The following is a 15,489-nucleotide window of genomic DNA, read 5'->3' on the forward strand; positions in this document are numbered from 1 at the left end:
AAGCAGATCTAATTCAGGGAGCACTGGGCTAAGAAAAGAGGATCATATTGACCAAGCACGTGTTGAAGTCACCTACCCAGTTAAACTAGTTTTTTCTTTCTCATTATATTTGGGAGGCTCCCAGAATAACCAGACCAATGGCTTATTATATGTTCTGTGTTTTTTTTTTAATCCTTCCCCACCATATCCCTACCCTTGATCAACCCAACTAAGAGCAAATAAATGAGGGAGGATTTTCCTGAGTCAGTTTCTCAGCTTAAGAGCACTGGCAATATCCTAATACCAAGCCCAACTCTACAACACTTCTTTGATTGTTCAGGATTATAAATCACTCCACCTGCACATTCTCTGGAAGAATTCTTATATATGTGTTTTATTACTTATCACCTTAAATCTTCTCCATTAAACTGTGCGATCCTTGATGAAAGTTTGGTGAGTGAATACAATTCTTCCTCTATTTTTAAATTCAGTGTGAAGGTTACGCACATGTTATATTTTTTAATTATTTGAAAGATAGTTTGCTACTTATAAACTACAAAAGGAGCAGTTGGATAGGTAAAGAAACTCAGGCTGAAATGATGCATTACAAGATACACAGATTCTATACTAAAAATAGGAGAGAGGTTAGAGCTAATTTCTGAATCAGCTGCTCGTTGATGGCAAAAATAATAAACTCATGTTCTAATTGTGAGAAAACTGCCATGAAATTGAATCAGACATCTGCAGTGGGGCAGAGACCAGGGTGGGCCTCAGTCTTGGGTTCTGCTTATACTAAAAGGAAGAGAGGAAAACATACAAGGAAATTGGTAGAAGAAAATACATGAAGCTTTGGGTACACACCGTTAGGTTAAGTTTTCCAAGACTCAGAGAATCAAAGAGGCTCAGATGTCATCTCCCACAACAGCTGTTAGTGGTTAGAAAACTACTAGAACATCAGAATCCTGGAAAAGACAGCAAGTTTGTTCTAAGTGTAGACCACCTCATATCCCTGGGGATTTGGTCTCTGAAGAAATGGAAATCTGGTAAAATGATGGCCAAAACTGGCAGTAAACCAGGGGTTTAGTTAGAAAATGAATTTGCAACTGCTGCCAGCAAAGGCTTTGTTTGTTTTGGTGAAAAAAAAAAAACTGCTTTGAGTGAAATTTCCATTTCTGGTCTCTATTAAAAATTAGTTATGATTACTCATTCAAATGACATAATTATATTTTTAAATAAAGGATTTAAATTGCTCTTGCATCTGATGGTTGTGGATAATTCTGAGTTCCTTAAAATGGCGGCTGTGCTGAAGTCTCTGATGCTTTTTATATCATTTAGTAGCAATTCGACAATACCCCAGCAATTTAATTTATTCTATTTGTAACATTGGCATAATAATTAACACAGAAGTACCAAAAAAGATAGCTAGGAGAGGGAGAGAGGGAGAGGGGCAAAAGGAAGGCAGGCTGGAAGCAACAGCACACACACACCTCAGAAGCTCTCACCACACACAGGCTCTATGCGGAGCATTTTCATGTAGATGCTTCAGTTCTCATTATTTGCCAATTAGACTCTGAGGCACAGATTTCCTAAATTGAACAACGAGAAGTCATAATTTAGAGTGTCATCTTTAAGGTTCCAAAGTCCACTTTTATTCCTTAAGAAAGAAATTAGGTATTGTCTGGTTGCTAAATGTGGGTGTTTAAATGTTATGATGCTAATTAAATCCTTAAGCTTAAATTTGATTGGGTGTGGCAGCCTGGTGGACTAGGCATGGGGGTGAGCAGGGAGGCTTGGGGGAAAGTGTCAGATTTTTTTCCACAGATACTTGTTAAGGGGCCATCACCCAGAACTCACCTACCCTCACCTCCTCTCGGAAGTCACCAACACATGCTAAGCTACCATCCTCTGGCCTTCCACTGTCCCACCTCCTTTTCTATTTTATGCCATTACACGACCTGGGGGAAGTGTTAAGTCTAATGAAAAGGTGCCACCCGGAAACTGGGAATATGCTGCCCCAGAGATTTATCATAACAGGGATTCTCAGTGGCAGGGTCCCCTCCTCCCAAGGTGGATAAAAATCACACTCAAATAGTACAAATTTTTCTCTCTCCTCTGGTGGGCAGTGTGGTATGTGGAGCTGCCATCTAGAGACCCTGACTGGAGCAGTTCTGGCCAGCCTGGGACTCTGTCCACAGTGGGATTTCTTCCCCTGAACTTTTGGTCTTTTTGTACTGTGTAAGTAACAGAATTTTTTTGCCCTCTCTGGGCTCTATATTGTGCACATTATAAAGAGATCATTTGCCAAAAGTTTCTATTGTGCCCTGAACCTGTGATCCCATCATGTACCATTGTAGCAACTTGTTCCACAGAAAGCTTTCAGGGAAGAAGTGACACTCCACTTTGGCCTCAAAGAAAGAGTAGGACTTTAATAGGCAATGACGGGAAGCCTTGTCATTCTAAGAGGGGAGAACATTTGTAGGAGTTACACTAAACATTTAGGGCACCACACTATAAGGCAGGATTTCTCAAATTGTTTCCTAGGATCAAAGCACCTGCAAGTGCTTTGCAAAACAAAAGGTCACACAGTGAAAGATGTTTGAGTGATTCTGTATGCCCCCATTCTTGGAAAGGCAGCATGAGAGTTAAGATATAAAAGATTCAAAGAAGAACTACAGGAAAGAACTTTGTTTAACTGTGCCTTGTTGTTCTAACATCTTTTTCATATGTCACAGCTCTTAGCATTCCACATAGTGGTTCTTCCCAGAACATGCATGGTCTTTGTAATAAACAGCTTTGGGGTCTTTGTCCAACTCACAGTGACATCCCCTTTCTTGGGAAATGACCCCTTCCATAGTTCACAGGAAGAGGCCTCTGGCTCGTCTCTGGACTGCATAGTCCCACAGGCTTGGGTGATGAGGCTAGGGATGGGTGTATGCCTCCCCCACAGGAGACTATCAAATTCTCGCTTGTTAGAATTTGGAATTGCAACCAGGGGAATTCAATCAGCCTCACTGAAAGGTTAGAATGATAACAGGCAAAGAACTTGAAAACTACAAAGCAGTCATATCCTACCACATGAACCCACAAAATATGATAGAGAGCCTCAGAAATAGACAGAGAGAGAAAGTGAGAGAGAGAACAACTGTTCAGAGCAGTAGGAATGAGCGAGAGAGTTCCTGTTCCAGGATCATCTTCTGCATTATCTGCATTCATGCTTATTGGTTCGTTGATGTCCATGAGGCATCCCATGTCCTAACAATAAACTCCCCCTTTAAGCTAAATATTTGTTTCTGTTGCCTGCAACCAAAAACAAACAAAGTGAAGCAATGTATTGAGCTCACTGTAATATGATAATCTGACAGCGATTTATAAAATAGATTAGAATGGGGAGAAAAGCTAAAAGTAAAACATCTCTGTGCAGTGAAACCTAGTACTTTTCTTATGACTTAGAATCCATAATAATTAGGAAAATGGTCTGCAGACATTTACCTTTACTCTATCAGTTTTATATGCAAATAAGTGGTGTTGAGGAGTGATAGAGACATCAAATTCCCTGGGTTCCTCAGATGTACTCACTCATGTAAAATTGATGTGATAGTTACAGATCTTTCTTATCTATTCAATGTTCCTAGCTACTGCTTGTAGGCAAAACTCTTGTGCTTTTTAATACTTGTAGTGCCATATAATTTATGCTTTTAATTAATTCAGATTGACCCTCCTTTTTGTGTTCTCTATTTCAGTAATGTAGAAGAAATTTTGTCTATTTGTCATATGTTTATTGAAAGATTCTGTAAGTACCAACTATTGGTTGAAATGAGAAATAAATGAGCTAATTTTGGAAATCACTTAAAATGGCTGGCACATGGTAAGCAAATAAATAAATGTCCATTTACCTGGGACAATTTCGGGCCCATATATCATGAATGTTAAGGCATGTGTTAATGCTGGACTGAACCCAAGAAGAGTGGGTTTGGGTTTGATATGCATCTTTTTTCCCTCTTCTGCCACAGTGCTTGTAGTGGTCTCCTGTGCCAGATAGTAGAGCTACAAGATTTGAAAGCTGGGTTCTTGGATGACTGTATAGCAAAGCTTCTCCTGACCTGCATTGTGGAGATGACAGTGATTATGCCAAGCCTCTAGGATTTGGGAATAATTAGTCACCACCAAATAGCCCATCCTGTAACAGAATATCTCATGACTTGTGCATTTTAGCTATACAAACTGAGGCAGGGCAAACATGTTCTCTCTCTCTCTCTCTCTTTCCAACTGACAATTTATTGAAGTAGTTGACTTAAGCATCTGCAGTGGTGGCTCCAACCTCTACTCCTGGCCATTACTAATGGAAGTAATCTGTTTAACAATCCCAGAAGGACTGTGAAGGTCAATGAGTGGTTTCTGGATTCTCATCTGAAAACGATCCAAGGTCTTTGAACCCTTACCACAAGGAGTTTTCCTTGTAATCTTGTAATCTTGGAACCGGTGCCTTCACTTTGAGGTTCTTTTCCTTTGCACCTCTAGTCTAGTCAGCACACACCTTCTCCAGAGACTTCCTGTTGCGGCTGGTCAGGGTGATTCTAATGTGGTGAATCACCATCTCTGGTTCCACATGTGCCTTTCCGAAGTCCTTAAAAGTCAGGCTGCTGCGCAGCTTCCTGACCAAGTCATTCCTCAGTGAGAACCAACAGCAGCGACTCAGGAGGACCAGGCGCCAGAGTGCATATTAAACCCAAACCCGCTCTTGGCTTCAGTCCAGCAGTAACACTTTCCTTTCCATTCATGATACATGGTTCCAAAATTGCCACAGGTAGATGAACATTTATTTATTTGCTTACCATGGGCCAGCCATTCTAAGTGATTTCCGAAATTAGTTCATTTATTCCTCATTTCAAGATTATAGACTCTTTCAATATATGTATGACACATAGACAAAATTTCTTCTACATTACTGCAATGGTGACTGCATTTTCTCAAAAAGAGCCAAACATTTTATGAAGAACCCAAAGCATAAATAAAAAAGAAATTATCTAAAACCCTGCTGCTTTGTACAAACTCCTCTAACTGGAATATTTCCCTTTCCTTCCCTCTTGAAATCCTTACCCTTAGAGCATATGCGACAAATGACTGACCACAAGGCAGAAAGGGTTAACAGCAAGGTTAAGGCATCAAGACAGATCTGGATTTTATGCCTGTTTTACCACTAACTGTTTGACCTGGGACAATCTATTTAAATTATCTAAGGTTCAGTATCTTCATCTGTAAATTAAAGATAATGAAAGTGTCTACCATTCAGGGTTGTAAAGATTAAAGGAAGTAACATATGTGACACCATGGTACCCAAATCAGTAGCTATTAGCTAGGGTTATTATTAGGTAGATTGACTTATAGCATCTGTGAAATATGCAGGTGTGAGAACCCAGATTCCATGACCTGGAGACAGAGTTGGAGATGACCCATCAGCCCACGGGGCCTTTTCCCATTACTCATAGAAGTTCATGAATGGAGAGGTTTTTTGAAGTGGTGTTTACATAAAAATGGGCTTTGATAACAGAACTTTTCATGTGTTTGCATTTACATGTGCATATGTCTTTGTGTCCCATTAAAGAAGTTCAGTGAGGGCAATGAATAGTTTAGTTTGATTATCTTCTTTCTATTTCTCCAGAAGCATCTTGCTTATAGAATTCTTTAAGTTTTAGGTAGGCAAAAGCAGAATTTCTTCACAAACAGTGGTTTATTTTCCAATATTGGGTTTGTGACTTTCATTTATGACTTAAATTAAACCACCTATTCGTCTCCCTTACTGGGCAAGGTGATAGAGCCAGCAGGTCAAGTTTTTCTATGTCCGCCTATGAACGTGTATCATTGTGAGCTATTTACAGAGAGTGATTTCAAGTTTTATGGGTGTGCTGAGAAAGAAATGGCAGGAATCTGCCTACAGGGAAGAAAGAACTCAGCAAAGTGGCAAACGCCCTTATGAAGGGCAGTTAAATCAAATGTCCTTGGCAAGGAAATATTTGGGCCTTGCTGAGAAACAAGTTCTTCACATTTTATTGGGTGAGGTTTGCTAATTTGCAAGAACAGAGTGGCTGGGACTTGTTGCTAAAATAAAGGCTTCAGCTTTTTAATGAAACTTTTTTTCTACCGAAACTGGAAGAGCAAATGATTATGACAACAACCCAGCTGGTCCCAGGGTTAAGTGGGTGAGTTCTAAAGTCAAACTCTTGGTCAAATAGGTGTTCAACATGGAACGAGATCCAAGTTAATGCCTTCACTTGAAATGAGTTTAGATTTGCAAAACAATTTAAAATAATGCGTTTCTAATTCCAAAGCCATCAAAGTCAGTAGTGAAAATTTGTTTCCATTCACTCAGTAGGTAGCAAAGCAGAGGATTTTTCATAATTTTGTTTCTTCATAAAATGTTTGCTCTGACTCAGTTCGTGTAGAGAGAATGCAGGAGTCATAAGATGTTCTGTTTTTCTCCTCATGGGATGGGCTATTTGGTGGTAATAAATTAGCCCCAAATCTTAGAAGCTTAACATAATCCCACTTAACTTCTCACCTATGCCATCTCTACGACACAGGTCAGAAGCTATACTTCTCAAATGAACATTTCCTGCCGCTTTCTGATCTAGTTCAATTTCGACTAGCCGCTTTCCACACCTGGTACCCAGCCATCCCACATCCTGGGATACCGTTTTAGCCATCCCATAACCTGGATTCCATTCATCTTTTCCCTCTATTGAATCTTTTTTTTTCTTTTTTTTCTAGGAATTTTCAGGGATTGAACCTAGGACTTCATACATGGGAAGCAGGTATTCAAACACTGAGCTGTATCTACTCCCCAATGACAGGTTTATTTTCTGTTTGTTTGTTTTAGTTTGTTTTTAGGAGGTACCAGGGATTGAAACTTGGACCTTGTACACGGGAAGCAGGCATTCAACCACCTGAGCTACACCTGCTCCCATCTATTGAATCTTTTTTTTTTTTTTTAGTATTTTAATGTGAGAAGTTGTACACTTACAGAAAAATCATGTTGAAAGTATGGTGACATTTGCTTTTTAAAATCTGTTTCATCATTCTTTGTAATGTCAGCAATTGCAAGTTAGTTTCTAATGAAACTTTGCAAAATCAGTAAAAATCTTATATGAAATAAATAACTTGTGCCTAAAAGAACCATAGGAATTCAGACTTGCTACAATTATTTTTAAGTCTCAATATAATATAATATAATATATTATAATATAATCAACATATTTGTTGGTTTCTCCTGGTTTGCCCCATGTTTTCTGTTTTAGCACTTAAGAGTTAAATTGTCTATGTAGCTAAGAGTTTATAATACCTATAGTTATAGAGAACATATATAATAACTGCATATGCAATACTGTGGGTATTTTTGTTTACACTTTAAATCTTGTATCCCAAATGTTTATTGATCTTTTGGCCTGTGGGTATTTATAGTGTTATCCTTGGTTCTTAAATCTCTTCTCTGTATCATGGAAAACTGGATATATAATTAAATGTTGTGCTTGGTACAGTATTTGCCTAAATAGCATGATTGAAAGTTCTTGAGAGGACAGTACATTTATTGTGTATTCCGAGAAATATAAACATACATATTGTTTGTAGCAATGCTTTACTCCATGGTTCCTTCTCATGTATTTTGCAGGTCTTTGCCTTATCTTTCTATTGAATCTTGATTTTCAATTTCTATAGCTTCTTCTTTCTTAATTTTTACTCTCTTTGGGGGTGGACTAAATCCTCTAAGAACTTCCCAAGGACTAATGCCCAGAAAATAAATTTTTTGAGACTATTAACACTCACACTTAATTAGTACTTGAGTATAGGATTGATTTTAGAATTTTTTTTTTCAGGGTTGTGAAGGACTTGGTTCATTGTTTTCCAACCTTCAGATTTGTTATGAAAGAATCCCAAAGCCACTCTGGTCTTTGACCTTCTATATATGATGTACTTTGCACTGCTAGTTTCTCCCTCTGGAAGTCTTCTGGATTTTCTTTTTGTGTACAATGTGCTGAACTTTCACAACAAATTGTCTTGAAGTAGGTCTATTTTTATCTCTTGCTGTGGTCTCTCAATGGGTCTTTTCAGTTTAGAAATCCATGCTCTTCTGTTCTAAGAAATATTATTGAATTACGTATTTGATAATTTCTTACCCTCCATTTTCTATTTTCTTTTCTCTAGTATTCTTATTAATTAAAAGGTTGGACCCCCTAAATTGTTCCCCAGTTCCTTGCTGATTCATGGTTATTGTTTAATTTTGTCTCTTCTTGTCCTTTTTTCTCTGTTTAGCTATTCTTTTTAGGAGATTTCCTCCACATAATATTCCTAACAATCTCTTGATGATCTATTTATATGAATTTTTAAATTTCTAAGTATTCATTTTTGGCTTCTGAATATTCTTGTTTAGTAGATGCAATGTCTTCTTTAATTTTCAGGATATTAATGATTTTTTGGTTTATATCTGTATTTGGCAATCTTCTCCCTGCATAATATGTTTTTTCTCTTTTATTTTTTGCCTTTTTGTTTTCATGTGGGTATGTATTATTTTCATATTCTCAGAAGTCTGGTGATTTTCTGCTGTCTGATCATAAACAGATAGTTAACTAAATGTTCCCACAGCTGGATTTGGATTCTGTTTTCTTAAAACAGTAGTTATAATCATCCATTTGCTCTGCAACTTCGAAAATTCTGCTACCGATTTCACATCTCACATTTCCCTTTTTCTTATGAGTTTGTGTCTTTTAAAAACAATACCATTACAATCATTTATTTTGTTTCATATTGGGGAATAAGTAGAAGTCTTATATTTATATTTACCTAAAGTCTCCTTTTACTCCTTATCTGTTATCAAGGTGATATCTCTCTACAATATTCCATTGAAACTGTTCTTACCAAATTTACTGATAATCTTTGTATTGTCAAATCCAATAGCTACTTTCCTTTCCAGATCTTATTCAACCTCTCAGTAGCTTCCAAAAATGTGGTCACTCCGTCATTCCCAAAACACTTTCCTTTACAGATCCCTCAAGCATGACTGCCTGGCCATTAGCCAAGTATTCTGCTACCCTGTCTCATCCACCAAATCAAAGGATTCCAGATACAAGGTCAACCTTAGATTATCCAGGCTTATGTTACTGCAATACAATCTGTTTTGTCACCCCTCCTTCTACCAGTGCCTGCCATTGTTTGGTAGTTATTTTCAGCATTGGGAGGAAAAAATCTCCAGTGTTCTGGATCCATTCCATAGTGTCAATCAGCAGCCATGCCTCCATGTGAACTAACCCCTGAGCTAGACAATGATGACATCTAAAAGCAATATGCTCATATTATTCTCATGTGCTTGGCATGGCTACCAGAAGAGGATAATAGTTTGACATGTGTTTTTAGCAAAACCTGCCATATTTTATACACCCCAGTAAATTGTATCCTAGTAAACTTTATGTACCCTAATAAATTGTTGCAGAATTTTGTAAGAAATCAAATTCATAATTTTTCCTTGAGGATCAGGAAAACAGACAGTCTGTGCCATGTTTTCCATTCACTAAATTTCCTCAGTGGTGTCCTATCACACTTGAAGGTTCTTAGAGCACAGGGTGCCATTCATTAGGGCCCTACAATTTAGCATGAAAAGTATTTACCCTAGTTCTAATCCATTCTACCATCCTACCAGCATGATTTTTTTTTTTCTTTTCCAGTTTAGAAATTATCCCTTTTGGTAGAAAAGATGTAAAAATATAGAAATTAAGCACTTTTGCTTTCTGTTGTATGTCACCTTGGTAACATCTTTATCAAAGTGATCTTGCCCCAAACTAGCAAAAAAAAAAAAAAAAAGGAGGACTTTCTTTGCTATTTAACCTTTATAGCAGGTCTCAAATATTTTGCACTTAAACCTTTCAGATAATATTCCATGCCACTCTTTTTTACATCCATAGTTAGATTAAATTTAGTCGGAACTCTCTGTTCATATACCCTGGTATTTTTTAGTATGTCTCACCATCACTTCTTCTTCCTTTTGGATTATTCACAGATGGTTAGTCAGTAATTCATATTGTAAAGCTTCTTATTTATAAAATCTTGAGGTTATTATTCCCATTTTCAAGATGGATGAAACATTTCCATAGAGAATAATTTCATTTCCAAAAGCCATGATGCTCTGAAGTGGTGGAGCGAGAATTCAAAAGCAGGTCTGTTTGACTCCAGAGTTGGTGCACTTGGAGACCCGATAATGAAGGTGCTCCGAACTCCCTCAGGATCCGGGAATTCAAAGATGTCTAAACAGGTAACTAATTTCAGACCTCACCTGGGATTGACTAGATAGCTGAGCGGGGCTAATCTATAACATGTATCTCTTATCTCTGAATTTATTTTTGGGATTCCAAGCTAAATGTGTTCTCTTTTTTGTTTGTGCCTTTTTTATTTTTTGGACTAAATTGAACTGCATCAACTGCAAGAACAGATTAAGCCATGGTCTCATTTCTATGACCTTAAAGTCAAGTTCTCAACTGGCTGTCATTTGGATTCACCTGGGAAGCTTGAAAATGCTGATCTCTAGTGCCATCCCCAGAGACTTCAATGGAGTTTTTGTGGATGTAGCCTCGGCATTGGGTCCCAAAACGCAGTCAACTTTGGGAACTACTGTCCTAAACCCACTGACACTGTGTGAACACACTGTTTAAGAGAAGACCATGGATCTCAATTTGGGCTTGAATTCAAAGGGAAGTGAGCAGTCCCTGTCCTCGAGAGACATGAAGTGGCAACATCTTTAGCTGGCCCATGATCAACTTCCTTTATCCTTGTGAAAAATGACTCAGGTAGCAAAAATAAATGTAAACTCAGACTCTCTCCAACAGGGTGGAGAGTGAGGGAGACACAGAAATATGAAACAAGAAAATGAAAAAGCAACTCTGAGGGCTACAGTGCTGCTGTGTCTTAGAACACAAAGTACTGATTGTTATGTTGGTGATTCAGAAGCAGAAATCTCACACTAAGGGAAAATTAAACCAATATGCAACCAATCAGAATCTTATAGTACTGCACTCACAAAGAACACTTGCTGAATAGTGGCACGATGTACGTTTTCATTATTTTCCTCCCCACTTGTTTTAAAAGCTGCAAGACCACACAAACATCGGAGGGACGAAAGACGTCTTATTCTAAAAAGAAAAGACATTATTGGCAAGGCCAATTCTTCAGTGTTCAGAGCAAGGATTCCAAGAACAACTGACAAGAGAGGATATACATATGCCTAATTCCTTTTTTTCTGAAAAATCACCCTATTAAAATAAATGGGGACTTGAAATTTTTTAAAAAGTCCACTTAAATAGATGAATCATGAATTTTCTGTTAAAGGTGTTTTGATGAACAAGTCAAACTGGGTAGAACAGAAGGACTTGGATGTAGTAGTGTAGAAGTAAGTGGAATAAAATGGCTAGCCTTCCTCTAAAGTGTGTGTGTGTGTGTGTGTGACAGAGAGAGAGAGAGAGAGAGAGAGAGAGAGAGAGAGAGAGAGAGAACCTGAGTATCACTGGAACCAACAGAGCCTGTGGGATATCATCTGCCCCAGAACCACATAGCCAGTGTTCAGAATCATTTCACTGTGCTCAAGGGAAGAGACAATCCATTTGACTTGCACAGGCAGATCTAACGTGCTCCTGTGAAGAGAGGAACTGATCCAGGTTGTAGTGATACAAGCCTTGGGCCAAGCTGTTAGAGACACATTTTAGCACCCTTAGCCAAGTACAATTAATCCCTGACTTTTTTTTTTTAAGTGTCAGAATTATTACATATTAATTGCATGGGTATACTTATTTCTAGATATAAAGTTTTCCTTTTAGGGGGAATCTGCCCCATATCCCACAGCAAATTATTCTATATTTTTACATTTAATGCCAAATGCTTCAAGGTACCATTGTGAAAACAGTTGTTCTGAGAAGTTAAAATCAGAGCTGGACTTGAAATAAGGGATTTTTTTCTTTTTTTAAAGATATCACAGTTACCAAATACACTTTTCTTTGAAGACACCATTTCTGAAGTCACTTTTTTTTTTAATACTGTCTGATCTCATTCATCCATTTAATGTTATAAAATGGATACAATATTTTATACATGACAAGCCCACAAGAGGAATTCTATTATCATTCTCTGCAGCAACATAGTATAACTTGAATTAATCTAAGTGGAGAAATATCCATCCATTTCATGTGGACGGCTAATGCATTTGCTGCCAAAATTCCATGACTGCCATTTGTTACTGACATAGAGAACATTTTCTTACACAATCATAAAAGCCCTTTCCAAACACCACTGGGTTTTATGAATTGCATTCAAATATGTAACTCATATAAAAAAGAAAAAGAGAAAAGCTCAATGTATAGCTGATTTAGAAGTTAAAGGACATGTTTTTATCTTAAATTCTTATATTAAAATAATAATTATTTGATAACTCTAGATTTCAATTCTTTAAAAGTTGAGTATTGCCTAAGTGATAGAAAAATTAAGTTGTCTATTTGGGAAACAGGATATGTTATTTAAGTTTAGAAACAAAACAAATGAAATATGTGTGGTATTATACCCAAATAAAGTGTAAATGCCAGAAATCTTTATGACACATTGTCAGTTTTAGCATTGTTATAGTAAGGATGCTACTTGAGATGACATTACTTATTTTATAAGTAAAAATATTTTTGTATCATGCAGAAGATAAAACTCTATAGTTTACTATGTTTTATGCTAAATGTACACAGTGTAGTCTATATTAAATTGAAAAGGAAGCAGGGTCAAACTTGAGTCAGAGCATTGACTACTTGGGAGTAAATTAAAAAAATAATAATTCAGAAGGAAAACTCTTCAAATTAATTTCATTTCAAACAAATTTTGAAAAAGAAACATAAAATGATACTTTTTGTCATTTAGCAATATAAAGGAGAGCTTAAACATTAAAGCATTTATGTACTACTTTTCTTTAAGGAACTTAGAATGCATTTAGATGATATTTTATAAATTCAGCAGTGGTACTAATTTGTTATGTTAAGTAAGGAATAAAGAGATATAACATTAATATTTTCCTGTCCTGCTGACCTTGTGTGCATGTGCAAGGTCTCTCAATTCCCTGAGTCAACTTCTGAAGCATTCACTGGTATTTCATTTTTAAAAATTTTTTAAGCAAATTCATTTTATTGATACATATTAATAAAGCATACAATTCATTCAAAGTATACAGTTAATGGTATTCAGTATAATCATATAGTTGTACATTCATCACTTCCATCATTATTAGAGCATTTTCATTATTTCAATAATAACACAAATAGACAAAAAACAATCAAACAAACAAAATCACAAAGAAGTCATAAAAGAGGCATACTTGTGTTAACACTGACCACTAGGCAACAAATTCAAAATTAGCATGAGCGCAAAACGAGGCAATGAATTATTTTCCCTTTAGTTTTATTCTCAATTACTCCAGAAATTTTTCTTACACTATCCCTTATTTGTAATGAAGACTTCACTGCATATGTGTATATCATTATTCAAATTTTATCAATTATACCTTTCTTTTAGCTCATTTCTACCATCTCTGTTGAACTCTTACCAAATGACTCTGTCTCTGTCTTTTTCTTTTTCTCTATCTCTTTCTGTCTCTATCTCTATACCTATATGTATGTGTATAACTATCTATATCTTTATCTATCATCCATATCTTTATCTTCCACCTATATCTCTTTTCTGTCTCTATATCTTTATCTATCATCCATATCTTTATCTTCCACCTATATCTCTTTTCTGTCTCTATATCTCTATAATCTATATCTTTATCTAATCAACCTATTGCTCAGTACATCTAAATCTACAAGGATAATCATTTAATAAAATTTATACTGGCAAAAAAAAGAAACTTTAAATATAAAAAATAGTGGATATATTAAGGAATATGTAGTATAATAATAATCAATCAATGGTATATGACCATTGTTTTCAAAGAAAATAACTTAGATGATGATATACTATTAAGTAAAAAATAAAACAGTGTAGAAAACCAAGCTGTGATAGTGTAGGTAGCATATTCTTGAAAGTTTGTTCATGAATATATCTGTACATATTTAGAAAAATATATCAATATAAGAAGAAATTCATCAAAATACTAAAATAGTAGTTAAGGTGAAAAATTATGGGTGACTTATTTTTATTTTTATACTGTTTTTTTCAAAACTATTTTACAATAAATACATTGTTTATACAATTAGAAAAATAATGGAGCATTATATTAAATTATAGTAAAACTCAAAAGGCTGGCACAAGGGGAGTCAGCCTAGCATTAGAATCACCATATTAAAATAAATATTAATATTTATGATATTAATAAATACAATATGTTGTGGACAGTCTGTCTTGAATGATAAGATTTTGAACTTTATTCTAAATGGTCCGTGTTAAAACTGAGCCTTTCCAGTAGAACTGTCCATGAAATGAAACCAAATGGACTTGACTCTGCAGAGAGTCAATACAGTACTGCATTCTGTTCATGGTTGATTTAGGGCTTTCATATGCATTTCTGCTCTTCAAGGAATTAGAATTTAAAATAAAATTTACTCTTCAATTCATCAAAGAACTAAGGGTTCATTATATCATTCAATTACCTTTATCCAGTTCAGATACCACAGTTTAAACAAATTCAATACCATTGTGTTAATGATCTTTTTCACTTACTTACTTAAATCTTGACTCCTTTCTCTGTTTCTATACTAATCGATTAGGATTCATTGCAAATATATGTATAAAAGATATATTTTATATAGTTATACAGATATAATTTATATATTCTAGGAATCTCACTACCATACAAATACACATGTATTTTGAAATCCCATATAATTGCTGAAAACATGTAAGTATTAGGTTAGGGTCAGAAAAGTTACAACCTGTAGTAGTAGAGACACATCTTTTCTCAGCTTCCTTTCACTCCACTCATGGTAGAGTAGTACATAAAATCAAACGTGGAGGAGAATAGGAACCAAAGCATTAACAACTGAGGGACCTTCATTTTCTGGTAAGGTTCTTAGTTAAACTTGCTCCCCCTGCCTCCACAGCAAAATTACCAAGCTAAAAAGCCATGCCAGTTTAAGGGCAACCAGAACCTGAGAGTGAAGAGAAGGCAGTTGACACTCAGGCCTGGAATGAAGAACAATGGCCACAGTGAGGGCAGGTCCAGAAACGAAGCCTCCAGAAAAGTGTGTCTCTAAAAAAGAAAAAAGGAATAAATAAATGTTTAACACACTTAATGATACAGAAAACAGCAAATGTGACCCCTAGTGAAGAAGTCCAGGTTAGATGTGGCATAATACAGCAAGTTGCCATAGCATCTCCAATAAAGATGAGAAAGTGGTATTATAAAAAAAAAGGAGGCCACCTTTTAGAGAGTTATTCCATTTGTTTCCTTAAATTAGTAACACTTCAATTTTACTTTAATTTTAATTTGGCTTTCTTTTTTTGAAGGTG

This window comes from Dasypus novemcinctus, chromosome 5, assembly GCF_030445035.2.
Source record: "Dasypus novemcinctus isolate mDasNov1 chromosome 5, mDasNov1.1.hap2, whole genome shotgun sequence".
NCBI classification, from domain to species: Eukaryota; Metazoa; Chordata; class Mammalia; order Cingulata; family Dasypodidae; genus Dasypus; species Dasypus novemcinctus.